The sequence below is a fragment of the Myotis yumanensis genome, unplaced genomic scaffold (assembly GCF_028538775.1).
Source record: "Myotis yumanensis isolate MYYU_CA2020_CCGP unplaced genomic scaffold, mMyoYum1.0.hap1 SCAF_6, whole genome shotgun sequence".
Taxonomy (NCBI): domain Eukaryota; kingdom Metazoa; phylum Chordata; class Mammalia; order Chiroptera; family Vespertilionidae; genus Myotis; species Myotis yumanensis.
This window is the reverse complement of record NW_027223757.1, coordinates 92,517,410-92,531,594: the sequence shown is the minus strand read 5'-3', so window position 1 is coordinate 92,531,594 and position 14,185 is coordinate 92,517,410. Positions and strand designations below refer to the sequence as shown.

At 51.1% G+C, this 14,185-nt stretch overlaps 1 protein-coding gene across 4 annotated transcripts in view; it reads left to right on the top strand.

Moving 5' to 3' along the window:
* The window catches only part of PACSIN1 (protein kinase C and casein kinase substrate in neurons 1), a 63,735-nt gene that overhangs the window by 18,632 nt on the left and 30,918 nt on the right, over nucleotides 1-14,185 (top strand). The window contains exon 1 of one of the 4 annotated variants that reach the window (XM_070418734.1): nucleotides 11,133-11,218. The exons of 2 other annotated variants lie outside the window; for them this stretch is intronic. The gene's annotated coding sequence lies outside the window, so the exon portion shown is untranslated. Of the gene's footprint in view, nucleotides 1-11,132; nucleotides 11,219-11,602; nucleotides 11,700-14,185 lie in introns of those variants that run through there. One more of the 4 variants, XM_070418735.1, reaches the window with a different exon arrangement.

Here is a 14,185-nt window from a genome sequence, read left to right as displayed (position 1 = left end):
GCTCTCTAGAACAATCCTCACAAGAGATGAGGACAGGCAGAGAGGGGAGGTGGAACACAGGCCCACTCCATCCCAAGGGGAACGCTGGGGCTGGGCTGGCGCTTCAGAGGTGTCCCGGATTAAGGCAAGGGATCCAGGCCTGTGTGACCAGTTATGGGAGGGGCTGTAAGGTGGGGGACAGGTCTTGGAGAGGGACTCTGAGAGCTGTCAGCAGTAAATACCCGCCACAGTTGGGGCAAGGAGTACCTTTGTCCTAAAGGAGTACCTTTGTCCGGGCGGTCCCACACACAGCACAGTACAGCACAGCACAGCACACAATTTAGTCCTCACCTGGGGACATGTTTTTAAAAAATTATTATTAATTTGAGAGAGAGAGAGATTGAGAGAGAGAGAGAAACATCAATGTGAGAGAGAAATATCTATCATTCTATCGGTTACCTCCCATATGGGCCCAGACCAGGGATTGAACTCAAAACCTAGGATGTGCCCTGACTGGGGATTGAACCTGTAACCTTTTGGTGTATGGGACGACGCGCCAACCAGCTGAGCCACCCAGCCAGGGCAGCCCAGCGCACAAGTTAGTCTTACAGCTGTTAATGGGCATTTGGGTTGTTTGGGGCTAATGGAATACCCCCACTGGGAGCGTCTGTGTACATGGCTTTCGTGGCCATGCATACTCATCACTGTTGTGTGTACGCCCAAGGGTGGGCGTGTGGTCTAATGTGTACACGTAGTTATTGCTGAGTAGTTTTCCAAAGTGACTGTACCATTTCACACCATTTACTGTTCTGGATGCTCTGTACCCTTGTCAACACTTGCTACTGCCTGTCCTTTTAGTTTAGCCATTCTTGTGGTCCAGGCATCAATGATTCTTATGTGCAATCAGGGTGGGGAACCACTGCTCCCTGGTAGGTGGGTGGATGTGGTGGATGTGAGATCTGGGGAGCCCTGGCACCACCCCCATCTAATTGTACCTGATATCCATTTCCAAGGATCTTATTCAAAACCAAATCCTGGCAGATATAGTAAAACGTTATTGGAGAGTAAAACCCTCATGTGATTAGGTTTTTGCAATTCCTTTCAGCCTGAGGTTCCAGCTCTGAGGGGTCGTGGGGAGGAAACAGGTAAATGTGGCGGCCTGTGAGGCCAGGCTTACGTGGGGCCTCATGAGGACACCAGGGGACAGCCGGCGAGTCACCCTCTCCTGTGGTTCATGGTTCCCCAAACGCTTGCTCATCTTAGCTCCTTTGGGCCTTACGGCAGCAGCTCTACTTGACAGAGAGGAAACTGAGGCCAATCACTTGTGCAAAGTCATACAGCAAGTTAGCGGCAAAGTGCGCTAACTTTCCAAGTCTAGGGCCCCAACTTTACTTCTTAGTTTAATTGGCCTGTGCCCCTCCCTCCCTTCCTTCCGAGAGCTGCTCAGGGCTGGCTCTTTGGTGGGGTTTAGCCCCCTCTGCCCAGGACCCTAGGATCCCCCACCGAACTTGTTTCATGGTGTAGCCCTGCCTCTTGCCCGTCAATGTCCTCTCAAAAGCAGGAAATCCCAGGGCTCTCCGGGGCGAAGTGCTAGTGAGACCAGAGCCTTCCCCACCTTGGTGTGCTCAGGAGTCTCCCGGGGACCTTGCTGAAAGATTGCGAGTCCGCAGGTCTGGCGTGCCCGATTCTGCATTTCCCGCAAAATGCCAGGCGATGCCAGGGCTGCTGGTCCACAGACCACACTGAGTAGCACTCCCACGCAGGCCGTACAGGCAGGTCCTTACGCTGTGCTTGGTCTCCCCCGTGGAGCGCAGGCAAGCACCGTTCCGTTGCTGTTTGGCATGACTCTGCCATGAGTGTTAGTTACTACAAGTCCAAGCTTCTCTTCAGTTCTCCCCTACGGGACATGCCATTCAAGTCATGGCTCAGGTCACAGTCCCTTACTCTTCCTTCCTCTCTCAGAAGCACCTCTGTGTCCTCCCTCTTCCTGTCTCTCCTCTTTCATCCTTCATCAACACTCCTACTTCCCACCCTCCTCTCCACCCGCAATAGGCGGAATCTCAGCGAGGTACTAGGTGGAAAGCTGGCTGAGTAAACTGATTTATACTAAAGTGTGAATGACTCACATCTCCCCCTTAACTCTTCAGTGCTTATTTAGACGTGCAAAAGCAGGAGCTGTTGGTTGTTGGAGAGGTTGACAGCGAGGGAAAGAACGGGAAATACTCGGGAATTCTTTCCAGTTCTCCCTAACTTTTCCGAAAGTGGGGTTGATGGTTGAAATCATGTGCGGAAACTTAAACAAATAAAATGGATAGTTGGGTTTTACGCCAGATCAACAGACTCAGAATCTCCAGGGTGAGGACCAGGAGCGTGCATTTTTTATACAGGAGATTTTGTCGCACATCCCAGTTTGGAAATGACTCCCCTAAACCAAGCCAGGGGTGCTAGGTGCGACTGTCTCCCCTGTTTCTCGCCCTGGAAACTGTACGGTGGGAAGGGACAGGCCCAGAGGAGGTGTTAGGGGCTTGCTCCTGCCGGAACTCAAGCCAGCTCCCGGAGCCGCCCTGTGGGTGTAGCTGGAGAGTGGAGGCAACAGGGTGTGCAGACTGGTGACTCTGCAGTGGCGGGGGGGGGAGGGGGGGGGGGCGGGAAGGACAGGCAGCTTGTGACGGGAGGATGGGAGCTTGGCCCCTGTGGCCACGTGGCTCCTGGGGAGTAGCTGCTGTGGTAATTATGAAGATTGCACAGGCAAACGAATCCCAGTCGTGTTCTGCTCCCTGCAAAGGTCATCTCCAATGGCCAGACTTCATGTTGGGCAGGGGGCTGGGGTGGGGCCTGTCCGGGGCTCTGGGCTGCCGGCCTGAGCCCTGAGCGGGGAGGCAGCGGGTGGGCGAGCTCTCAGCACAGAGGCTGCTCTGCCTCCTCTGGGTGATGCCCCGCCCCCAGGGCATCCCAGCTCATCCTCGCTGACCCAGTGACCTGTCCTGCCAGCGGTCTCGCTGGAAGCCTCAGCCCCAGACCCCCCTCAGCCTGGCATGCCGTGGGCCTGGCAGGGCCAGACACAATGGCCTCGAGAGGCCCCTTCCAGGTCTGGGTTCCAGAAATCCAGCCTTTGGCCCCCAAGTTTCGTGGAAGATTTGTGCGTGGGCTTTGGAGTTGAACAGAATAGAGTTTGAATCCTGGTTCATTCCTCTGTGTGATAATGGGCCCCTGACTTCACCTCTTTGATCTTGTTTCCTCTTTTAAAAACATAGAAATAACGGTGTGACTCTCCAGGGGCCGCTGTTAGGATGAAAGGCGAGCATGGGATGGACGCATGGCCTGCATTATTCAGTGCTTCCCTGTGTCGGGCGCCCTTCCAGGGCCTCCCCGTCCTGACTCATGTGGGAACATGACAGTGGGAAGCGTGGCCAGACGGGCTTCCAACCGGTGCCCACTGCTGTGACGGTGCCGTTACCCTCCGTCCCCTGGGGAAGCTTCTCCAGCGAGCCCCCCACTGGCTCTCACCCTGCCTGAGCGCCTCTTCCCTCCTCTCTGGCCCTCCCAGGCTGCCCCCAGCCGGGCCCAAGCCACCTCCTCTGATTCCCTGGCAAGGAGAGCCCACTGGCCTGTTACCATCTGACCCTGGGCCCCTCCCAAGTCCACGCACGCGGCCCCGGGGCTGAACCTGGCTGGTTCTTGCTCATTGCCTCGGATGCACCTGGCACAGTGCTGGGCTGTCATGGAAGGTGCTGGAGAACCCATGTGCTTGACAAGTTCAGGGCTAGAATCTCCCACAGTCACCCCAGGCCCAGCATCAACCCCACTGAATGCCTCCAGGGATCAGGCTGTGCTAGAAAGTGGGAATACAGAGACCCGTGTGAGGTGACCCAGGATTAAGAGGACTGCAGTGCAGGAGGACAGTGGTTCTCAGTCTGGGGTGCCCTTGGGAACCACCTGGGGAGCATTGTGTGACTGGTGCCTGTGCCCCACCACAGAGCTGAAGTTGGACCTTCACCTTACAACGTATTCAAAAATTAACTCAAAGTGGGTCAAAGACCTAAATGTAAGAAATAGCACGATAGCCCTGGCCGGTTTGGCTCAGCGGATGGAGCATCGGCCTGCGGACTCAAGGGTCCCAGGTTCGATTCCGGTCAAGGGCATGTACCTTGGTTGCGGGCACATCCCCAGTGGGGAGTGTGCAGGAGGCAGCTGATCGGTGTTTCTCTCTCATCGATGTTTCTAAACTCTCTGTCCCTCTCCCTTCCTCTCTTTAGAAAATCAATAAAAAAAAAAAAAAAAAAAGAAAGAAAGAAATAACACGATAAAACTCTTAGAAGAAAACACAGTGGGCCCTGGTTGGGTAGGTCAGTTGGTTAGAGCATCATCCCAATACACTTTGGTCAGAGCACATATAAGAATCAACCAATGAATGCAAAAATAAGTGGAATGACAACTCAATCAATCTCTCTCTCCCGCCCTCTCTTTCCCTCTCTCTCCCTCTTCCTGTCTCTCCCGCTCTCCCTCTCTCCCTGTATCTCTTTAAAATCAATCAATAAATTAAAAATATTTTTAAAAAAGCACTGGCCAATTTAGCTCAGTGGTTAGAGTGGATTCGATTCCCAGTCAAGGGCATGTACTTCAGTTGAAGGCTTGATCCCCGGCCCCGTTGGACCAGGCACATGTGGAAGGCAACCAATTGATATGTCTCTCTCATATCAATGTTTCTCTCTTTCTTTCCGCCTCCTCTCTCTTTTCCCTCCCCTTCATTCACTCTCTCTAGGAAAGTCAATGGGAAAAAATATCCTCTAGTTTGGCCAGCGTGGCTCAGTGGTTGAGCGTTGACCTATGAACCAGGAGGTCACAGTATGATTCCAGGTCAGGGCACATGCCCAGGTTGCAGGCTCGATCCCCAGTGGGGGGCGTGCAGGGAGCAGATCAATGAGTCTCATCATTGATGTTTCTATCTCTCTTCCTCTCCCTTCCTCTCTGCAATAAATAAAAATATATTTTTAAAAAATAGTATGTATATTTAAAAATATATCCTCAGGTGAGGATTAGAAAACACAAAGAAAACACGGGGATCCTTCATGATACTGGATTTGGCAGTGATTTTTTGGATATAACACCAAAAGCATAGGTAACAAAAGAAAAAATAAATTGGGCTTCATCAAAATTTAAGACTTTTGGGCATTAAGAGAGTGAAAAGAATGGAAGAAAATATTTGCAAATCATATATCTGAAAAAGGATTAATATTCAGAATCTGTGAAGAACTCTAAACAACAAAAAAAAACCAAACAAGCCGGTTAAAAAATGAGCAAAGGACTTGAATAGACATTTCTCCAAAGAAGATACACAGATGGCTAATAGGCTCATGAAAAGCTGTTCAACATCATAAATCATTAGGGAAATGCAAATCAAAACTACAATGAAATACTGCTTTCTACCCATTAGGATGGCCATTGTTTAAAACAACAAAACAGAAAATAGAAAGTGTTGGTGAGGTTGTGGAGAAATTGGGACTCTCCCCCATTGCTGACAGGGATGTAGACTGGGATGGCCACTTTGGAAAACATAGACTGCTAGAGGCCTAGTGCACGAAATTCATGTACTGTAGGGTCCCTAGGCCTGGCCAGCGATCAGGGCCTATTGGGGCCTTCTGGCAGCCGGCCGGGGCCTTCCTTCGTTCTGCGCTGCCGCCTGGTCGTCAGCGCATGTCATAGCGAGCGATCAGTCTCTGGGTTGAACTCCTGCAGGGACAATTTGCATATTAGGCTTTTATATATATAGATGATTCAAAATTCCACTTCCAGGTATCTACCCAAAAGAATTAAAAGCAGAGGTTGGAACTGATACTGGAACAACAATGTTCACAGCAGCACTATTCACAACGGCCAAAAGGAGGAACAACCCACATGCCCATTGGTGGATGAATGGAGAAACTAAATGTGGTGTCTGTGGGGTGGAATGTTATTTGGCCATAAAAAGGAATGAAGTACTGATACATGCTACATGGATGAACCTTGAAAACCTTACGCTAAGTGAAAGAAGCCAGGCACAAAAGGAAGAATATTGTGTGCTTCCACATAATATGAGGTGCCTAGCATATGCAGATTCATAGACACAGAAGGTAGAAAGGTGGTTGCCAGGGGATGGGGGAGGTGGCATGGGGAGTGACTGTTTTATGGATATAGAATTTCAGTTTGGGATGATGACATGTTCTAGAGATGGATGGTGGTGATGGTTGGATGACAATGTGAATATACTTAATATACTGAACTGTACACTTACAAATGGTTAACATGGTCAAGTTTATGTATATTTTGCCACAATTGAAAAATGGTGTTGCCGGTGATTCTCATGTACATCTGGAATAGGCCAGAGGATTGGCATGAAAGTCACTTACACTTACGTATTACAGGTCTGTGATAGACGGGGTGTGAAGTAGAAATGTCAGGGGTCAGGGGTCAGGGGCCAGGGGTCAGGGGAGATATTTTCCCCCTATGAGGCAGGCTACTATGATGATTAGGTCAGTTCTAGAGCCACACTGCTTGGTTTCAAATCCTACCCAGCTCAGCGAGTTTTGTGCAGTAACTTGGGCAAGTTGCTACTCAGCACCTCAGCTTCCTCATCTATAAAATGGGCATAATGATTATGCCTGCCTGACAGGAAAGCGCTGAGGTTAAACAAGGTGATTCACGTTAAACATTTAGGACAGTATCTGCTCAATGAGTATGAGCAACGTTATGGGAACACGAACACACCATAACTTACTGATCAACTTCCCAACTATGACATTAGGTTTTCTCCCTTTTCCGATGTAACAAAATTGCAGAGGACATTTCTGTGTCTGTTGTCCTGAGCACATGCAAGATTGTCTCAAGAATGCATTCCGAGAGGTGGAATTCCTGTCGTAGCCTCGGGCAGGGCCACCTTTACGAGGCATGGCCACCGTCTCAGCACCGGGAGGAGCGCTGGGTCTCTCTGAAAGAATCATTTCAGTGAGTTAAATACGTGAACCCTGTGTTCAGACGTGTGAGCCCTGCAGACGATGAAAGATGGTCGCAGTTGAGATGCCAGGACAGAACACCAACGCCAGCTGGCTTAAAGCACCGCTGCTCAAGCTCTGCTGTGCGGACAGACCACGTATTACCTGTTACAGTGCAGGCTTTGAAACAGATTCTCAGAGTGCGGTGGGGCCTGACAGTCTCCATGTCTAACCAGCTTCCAGGTGATGCTGATGTTGATGGTCCACCAGCCACACATTTCGCAGCAAGGGTTCTCAAACGCTGCATACTGAAAATCCTGCAGGAAGTTTTTAAAAAATATATATATATAATTTTATTGATTTCATAGAGGAAGGGAGAGGGAGGTAGAAACAGCAGTGATAAGAGGGAATCATTGATCGGCTGCCTCCTGCATGCCCCACACTGGGGGGTCGAGCCCGCAACCTGGGCATGTGCCCCGACTGGGAATCAAACCATGACCCCCTGGTTCATAGGTCGATGCTGAACCACTGAGCCACACGGGCTGGGTGAACCTGGGGAAATTTTTTTAAAAATACTGAATCTTGACTCCTACACTAAGAGTCTGACTTAATTGGTGTGGGGCAAGTTTTTAAAGCCTCCCAGGTATTCTAATGGGCAGCCAAGTTAGGGTACGACTTGCTTAAGCAAAAAGAAGACTCATTGTGACACTCCCTCCATGACTCAACCCCCTCCTTACAGGAAACCAACTCCTCCCATCCTCGAGGAGGAGGTTTGGCCCTTCGCCAGCTCCCCCTCAGGTCACAAAATGGCTGCCACATTCCAGACATCACATGCACACTCCACCGTGTCCACGAAGATAAGGGACTGTTTTACCCCAGGTCTCTTATCATCTGCAAGGAAGCCTTTCCTGGGTCCTTTCCCTCTGCTCTGACCGCCCAGGGGAACAGCGTGTCGCAAATGACTGAGATCCTGCTTCAAAGCGGGTCCCTCGTCAGCATCGCCTGAGCACTCGGTAGAAATGTACTCTCGAGCCCTACCTCAGACCCACTGAATCCGAGGCTTTGGGGATGAGGCCCTGTGTTCTAATAAGTGCTTCAGGTGATCCTGATGCACGTTCAAGTTTGAGAACCAGTGGCTTAAACTTTACGCCATAGCCCAGTGGTTCTCAGCCTGGGTTGATTTTGCCCCCCAGGAGACACTTGGCAATTCTGCAGACATTCTCGGGGGGGGGGGGGTCACCACTCAGGGTGGGTGCTATTGACATCTAGTGGGCAGAAGAGGGCAGAGGCCGGTCCCCCAACAAAGAATGGTCCAGCCCAAAACATGAGTCATGCCCAAGGTGTGAGGAGGCCGAGCAGCATTTCCTCTGAGTCAGTGCAGTCGGGACAAGGGAGGAATGGCTGTTGGTCAGACAACCGAGAGCATCTGCTACGAAAAGTCCCTCTCATACTGCGTCAGGCATCCCCGCCATTGTGCCCACACTGTCCCCGCGAAGAGCAGCCCTTACTTTAGAAATGACCCAGAAACGCTACAGAACACAAAGTTGGGGACCTGCGGGGTCAAAGGGGTTTCTGTTTGTCAGGATGATCGCACGGCCCCTCCCCTCGCTGTGTCCTCTGGGGGTTGGTGACGGCCGGAGTCATACTGGCTTACTCCGGTAATTACCGTTATTGGCAGTGGGGTTTTATCCGGAGCGGAATCATCTCTCTAAATTTAGTGTGTGGTTTTAAAGGTTGGCTGCATCCCTAAGTGTGATTTTTGCACAGTTTTGGAGCCAATTATTCCAAGAAAGCAGCTCCGTCGTATCCTGCGAGCAGTGGCGCAGCTGGAATTGATGTGTAGGAACCCTCCTTTTGGGCCCCGTCAAGTGTGTAACGTTGGCCATGCCTGCATTTGTGTTTGTATCTTACATTTTGTTTGCTTTTTTTTTTTTTTACTGATTTGAGAGAGAGAGGAAGGGAGAGGGAGAAACAGATAGAAACATCGGTGAGAGAGGAACATCAACATTGGTCAGCTGCCTCCTGCATGCCCTACCGGGGATGGAACTGGCAACCAGGGCATATGCCCTGACCAGGAATCGAACCGTGACCTCCTGGTGCAGGGTCGATGCTCAACCACTGAGCCACTGTGGCCGGGCTCATCTGTGTGTTTTGCCCATTCTTGCCAACACTGTCCCTTTGAATGTGGACACTGTCCAGTATGATAGCCACAGGCCACACGGGCTGCTGAGCCCTTGAAAGGTGGCCGAGGGATTGATTTTCTTTTTTTAGGAATTGAATTTTCGATTGTATTTCATTGTATTTAACTTAAATGTAAATAGTCGAGGGACAGTGCCACCTCGGACGCCCTGAGCTTCCCCGTGGCACTGGGCAGGGTGCTGGCTCCTGGTGCGTCCCCGGAGGACACAGCCCATAGACTGCATGGAGCTGGGCGAGGCTGGCAGGACCCCCTGTCCAGTTGCTCTTGGCTGAAAGCCCCCATACTCCAGACGGGGCTCGGTTATCTCGAATATTGCAAAAAGCTGTACCCAGTCAAGCATTTCCCAAGTGGAGGCAGCCGGGAATTTTCTCAGTTCAACATAGAAATATTGGTTATTCGATGCCAATCAGAAACTCTACCTGATAATTCAGTCAAGTCATTTGTTTTCCAGTTTAAAAAAAAATTACTTAGCATGTGTAGTTTGTTTGATAGAGAAAAATCTTCTGAATTTTCTTTGATCGTTTTTTGTTTAAAATCTCTTCCTCCTCACGAGTCAGCGTGGCCCTGTCTTGTGGCCCAGGGAGTGCCTAGTGGGACTTGTACCGCAGTCCGTCCAGTGCACCGTCCATCCAGTGTGCTGTCCGTCCAGTGCACCGTCCGTCCAGTGCGCTGTCCGTCCAGTGCGCCGTCCATCCAGTGCGCTGTCCGTCCAGTGCGCTGTCCGTCCAGTGCGCCGTCCGTCCAGTGTGCCGTCGGTGAGCACGATGCAGTCCTTACGAGGGTGTGGGTGCGGACCGGTCGTTGTTGGGTGATTGTAGGATGTCTGTGTCCAGCCTCAAGGCAGTACTTCTTGGTGCCGCTGGCCCGTGGACTGTGGGCCTGGGGCGGGCCGATCTCACTGTTGGCCAAGGGGCCTCCCAGCTCCCATTTTTGCTTCCTGTGGTAGGTCTGGTGGCGCTCCTGTCAGTTGTCCCAAGAGATGCCCATAGCTCGACGCCAGCTGGAAAGAGCTTTACTTTCCAATCACAGTAGACGTGCAGTATTATATTAGTTTCAGGTGTACAGCGGCGATGAGCCATTCATACAACTTACGAAGTGACCACCCTCATAAGCCTAGTGCCCTCTGACACCATCATAGTCATTGTCATGTGATTGCCTAGACCAGTGATGGCGAACCTTTTGAGCTCGGCGTGTCAGCATTCTGAAAACCCTAACTTAACTCTGGTGCCGTGTCACATGTAGAAATTTTTTGATATTTGCAACCATAGTAAAACAAAGACTTATATTTTTGATATTTATTTTATATATTTAAATGCCATTTAACAAAGAAAAATCAACCAAAAAAATGAGTTCACGTGTCACCTCTGACACGCGTGTCATAGGTTCGCCATCACTGGCCTATATCCTCGCTGCTTGAATAGCACGCTGTGTCCCAGGGTGTGCGGGCTGCCCTGGCAGTCAGCTTCCCCCCACCCCGCCCCGACAGCTTGCCCGTGGCTTTCGCCTTGGCCAGTGGCTGGGACAGGCGGGGAGGGTGAAGAGCCCCTTTGAGGGTGGCGCTGTGGAGAAGGTGCCACAGGCCAGGACAGCTCTTGACGTGTGGTCACGGGAACGCCTGCATCAATCGCCACGGGGACCACCTAGAAAGAAGGTCATAGGCCCCACCACAGACCGACCGTGGTGCCTGGTACATTGGTGACCCCTACCCCACCCGGGAACCCCACCTCTTGCTAGTCACACCTGGCGAAGCGCCCCTGACCTGGTCTTGGCCCTGTGATTTGCTCTGGGCAGTATGACGGGAGGAGAGGCTCCATGGATAAGCGCTCGCACGTTGGAACCTGTCCCTGTGGAATGTTCGCTCCCGGAGCCCGGAGCTACTGTGTGACTAGGTTCAGGCACCCTGCTGGAGAGCCACGTGGGGGAGGGGGGGGAGGGGGTGGGACAGGCACCGTCTCAGCACAGGGTGTCATGTGAGTGAGGAAGCTGCCTGGGCACTTCAGCCCCAGCTGAAGCCACAGGAAGAGAAGAACCCCCAGCTGGACCCAGCCATCCCGCAGAATCACAAAATATAGTAAGTCGTCGTTTTTAAAAATTTATTTCAGAGAGGAAGGGAGAGGGAGAGGGAGAGGGAGAGGGAGAGAGAAACATCAATGATGAGAATCATTGACTGGCTGCCTCCTGCACGCCCCCTCCTGGGGATCCAGCCCGCAACCCAGGCACGTGCCCTTGACTGGAATCAAACCTGGGACCCTTCAGTCCACAGGCCAGCGCTCCATCCAGTGGGCTAAGCCAGCTAGGGCATAAGTCGTTGCTGTAAGCACTGAATTCTGGGCAGCTTTGTTATGCAGCAATAGACAGCTGAAACCCCTGCTGAGTCAGAACCTGTGGCTGTGGCCACACTTCCCATCGTAAACAACTTCCAGGTGTTCTGATGCCCGCGAGAGCCTGAGAGCCCTGGGAAGGGATAAGGCCTAATTCCAGTGGCATGAGCGGCGTTTCTGGACCAGGTCCTTGGCGTCCCTCAGCCTCCAGTTCCTGTGTGTCACGCAGAGGTGAGTGAGACGCCAGAGACGCACAGGGAGGACAGTGCTTTGTGAATCTGAACCCCAGATGGGAGCCAGGGCGCAGTGGCCTCCTTTTTTATTTTTTAAAATATATTTTTTATTGGTTTCAGAGAGGAAGGGAAAGGGAGAGATAGAAACATCAATGATAAGTGAGAATTATTGATCCGCTGCCTCCTGCACGCCCCCTACTGGGGATCGAGCACGCAACCCAGGCATGTGCCCGGCCAGGAATGGAACCATGACCTCCTGGTTCATAGGTCGATGCTCAACCACTGGGCACACCGGCCGGGCCGATCTTTATTTTTTTATTTTTAATTTAAGTATAACATATACAGTGAGGCCCACAAATCTTAGGTATGCAACTTAGTGACGTGTACATGCGTGGACACCTGTGAAACCACCACTCAGATGAGGACAGGGAACATTCCAGCACCCCAGAAGGTACCCTCATGCCCTCCTGCTCCCTCCTATTGATGCTTCCAGGAGCAGCTGCTGTTCTGACTTCTCTCTTTAGATTAGGTTTGCCCGTTCTTGCTCGATTTCGCTGTAGTGTTTTGTGTTTTTAAAGAATAGTTTCCTACACGCCCCCCACCGGGGATCGAGCCTGCAACCTGGGCATGTGCCTGACGAGGAATTGAATGGGCAGCCTCCTGGTGCACTGGATGATGCCCAACCATCTGCCCACAGCGGCCAGGGTGTAGCTGTAGTGTCTTTGTGTCTCTTCAAATAGATTTTTTAGTGATTCCCCTCGGTATTACTTTTTTTTAATACACAACTTATCACAGTCTACCGGTGTCCACACTGACCAGTTATAGTGAGGTGTAGGGAATTGATCTCTTTAGGTCCCTTACCCTGCCCCACTTATGATCTAATTTTAATTAGCATTTCCTTTACATACTTTGAGAAACACATTCGTCAATGTTATAACTTTTTCTTTGACCCTCACACATAATTTAGAAAACTCAGGAGGATAAGGAAATTCTATCATATTTACTCATATTTTTACTCTTTCTATGGGCCCCACTTCCCCCCGATGCGCCAAGATTCCTTCTTTCATCCTTTCCTTTCTGTTCTAAGAATTTCCTTCAGCCATTCTTACAGGGCAGGTCTGCCAACAGCACATCCTCTCCGTTCTCCTTCCTCTGGGAGCCGCCGTTTCTCCTTCTGTCCTGACGGCTGCTTCACTGAGTGTCGTATTCTGAGGGGGCAGCCTTTTCCATCAGGAGCTGAAATGTGCCCCCTGGCCTCGTGGCTTCTGTGAGAATCCCGCCGTCATGTGAATGATTTTTCCTTTTGGGCTAAGGCGTCGCTTCTCCCTCTGCTTCTGACATGTTATCTTTGTCCTTAGTTTTCAGGAGTTTGATTCCGATGCGTCTTCGAGTGGGTTTTCCCAGTTTACCTGTTTGGAGGTTATTAAGCTCCTGAAATCTGTAGATAGATGTCTTTTGCCAAATGTGGGTGTTTTTCCAGCCACTGTCTCTTTGAATACTTTCTCAGCCCCACACTCTCCTCTCCGTCTGGGACTCTGACAGAATGTTGGGGCTTTTGCTGCAGGCCCACCGGTTCCTGGCCTGTGTTCATTTCTCTTTTCCAGCCCATCTCCTCTCTGTTCCGCTGGGCTGGTGTTTATTTCTCCATCTCCAAGTTCACTGACCTTTCCCGTACTGTTCCATTCTGCTGATGAGCTCGGCTAATAAGCTTTCAGTACTAAAATTTCCATTAGGTTCTTCTACTTCGTTGCGAAGGCTTTCTGCTTTTTCATTTGTTTGGAGCGTGTACGTAATTGCTTGTTGAAACCTTCTTAAGATTGCAGCTTTAACACCCTTGTTAGAAAATTCCAACGTTGTGTCATCTTGGTGGCATCTGTTGGTTGGGCCTTTCCTCCTCCTGGTTGTGACTTCCCTGGGTCTTGGTGTGACAGGCTCATGTTTGGTCTCCTGGACATCGGGTGTTATATTATGAGACATGGCTCTTAGTTAACTCTTCTGTCTTAGCAGCCTTCCTCCAGCACGGGGCCTTATTGGTGCTGAGGGGCTGAGGGGAGTCCAGGCTCCCCACTTGACCTTAGTTGACACCCTGGTGGGAAACAGGGGTGCCTCCTTGCTGCTGGGCAGGGGTGGGAGTTCCAGCTTCCCACCAGACCGCCACCGACACCTCCCGGCCTGGGAAGGGAGGGTCCCTTGTTACTGCTGCGCATGTGTTCTTTTTGTTGTTGTTGCATATCTCCTTTAAAAAACACACCCACAATTCTTTATTGTTGAAAATATTACATATGTCCCCCCTTTTCCCCCCATTGACCTCATCCATCCCCCTCCCCACCCCCACCCCTGCCCCAGGCCATAAGCACCTTGTTGTCTGTGTCTGTGGGCCATGCATATATGCGTTCAAGGTCTTTGGTTGATTACCTCCCACCCACCCACCCTCCCCCACCTTCCCTCCGAGATTCCCCACTCTGTTCTATGCTTCCATGTCTC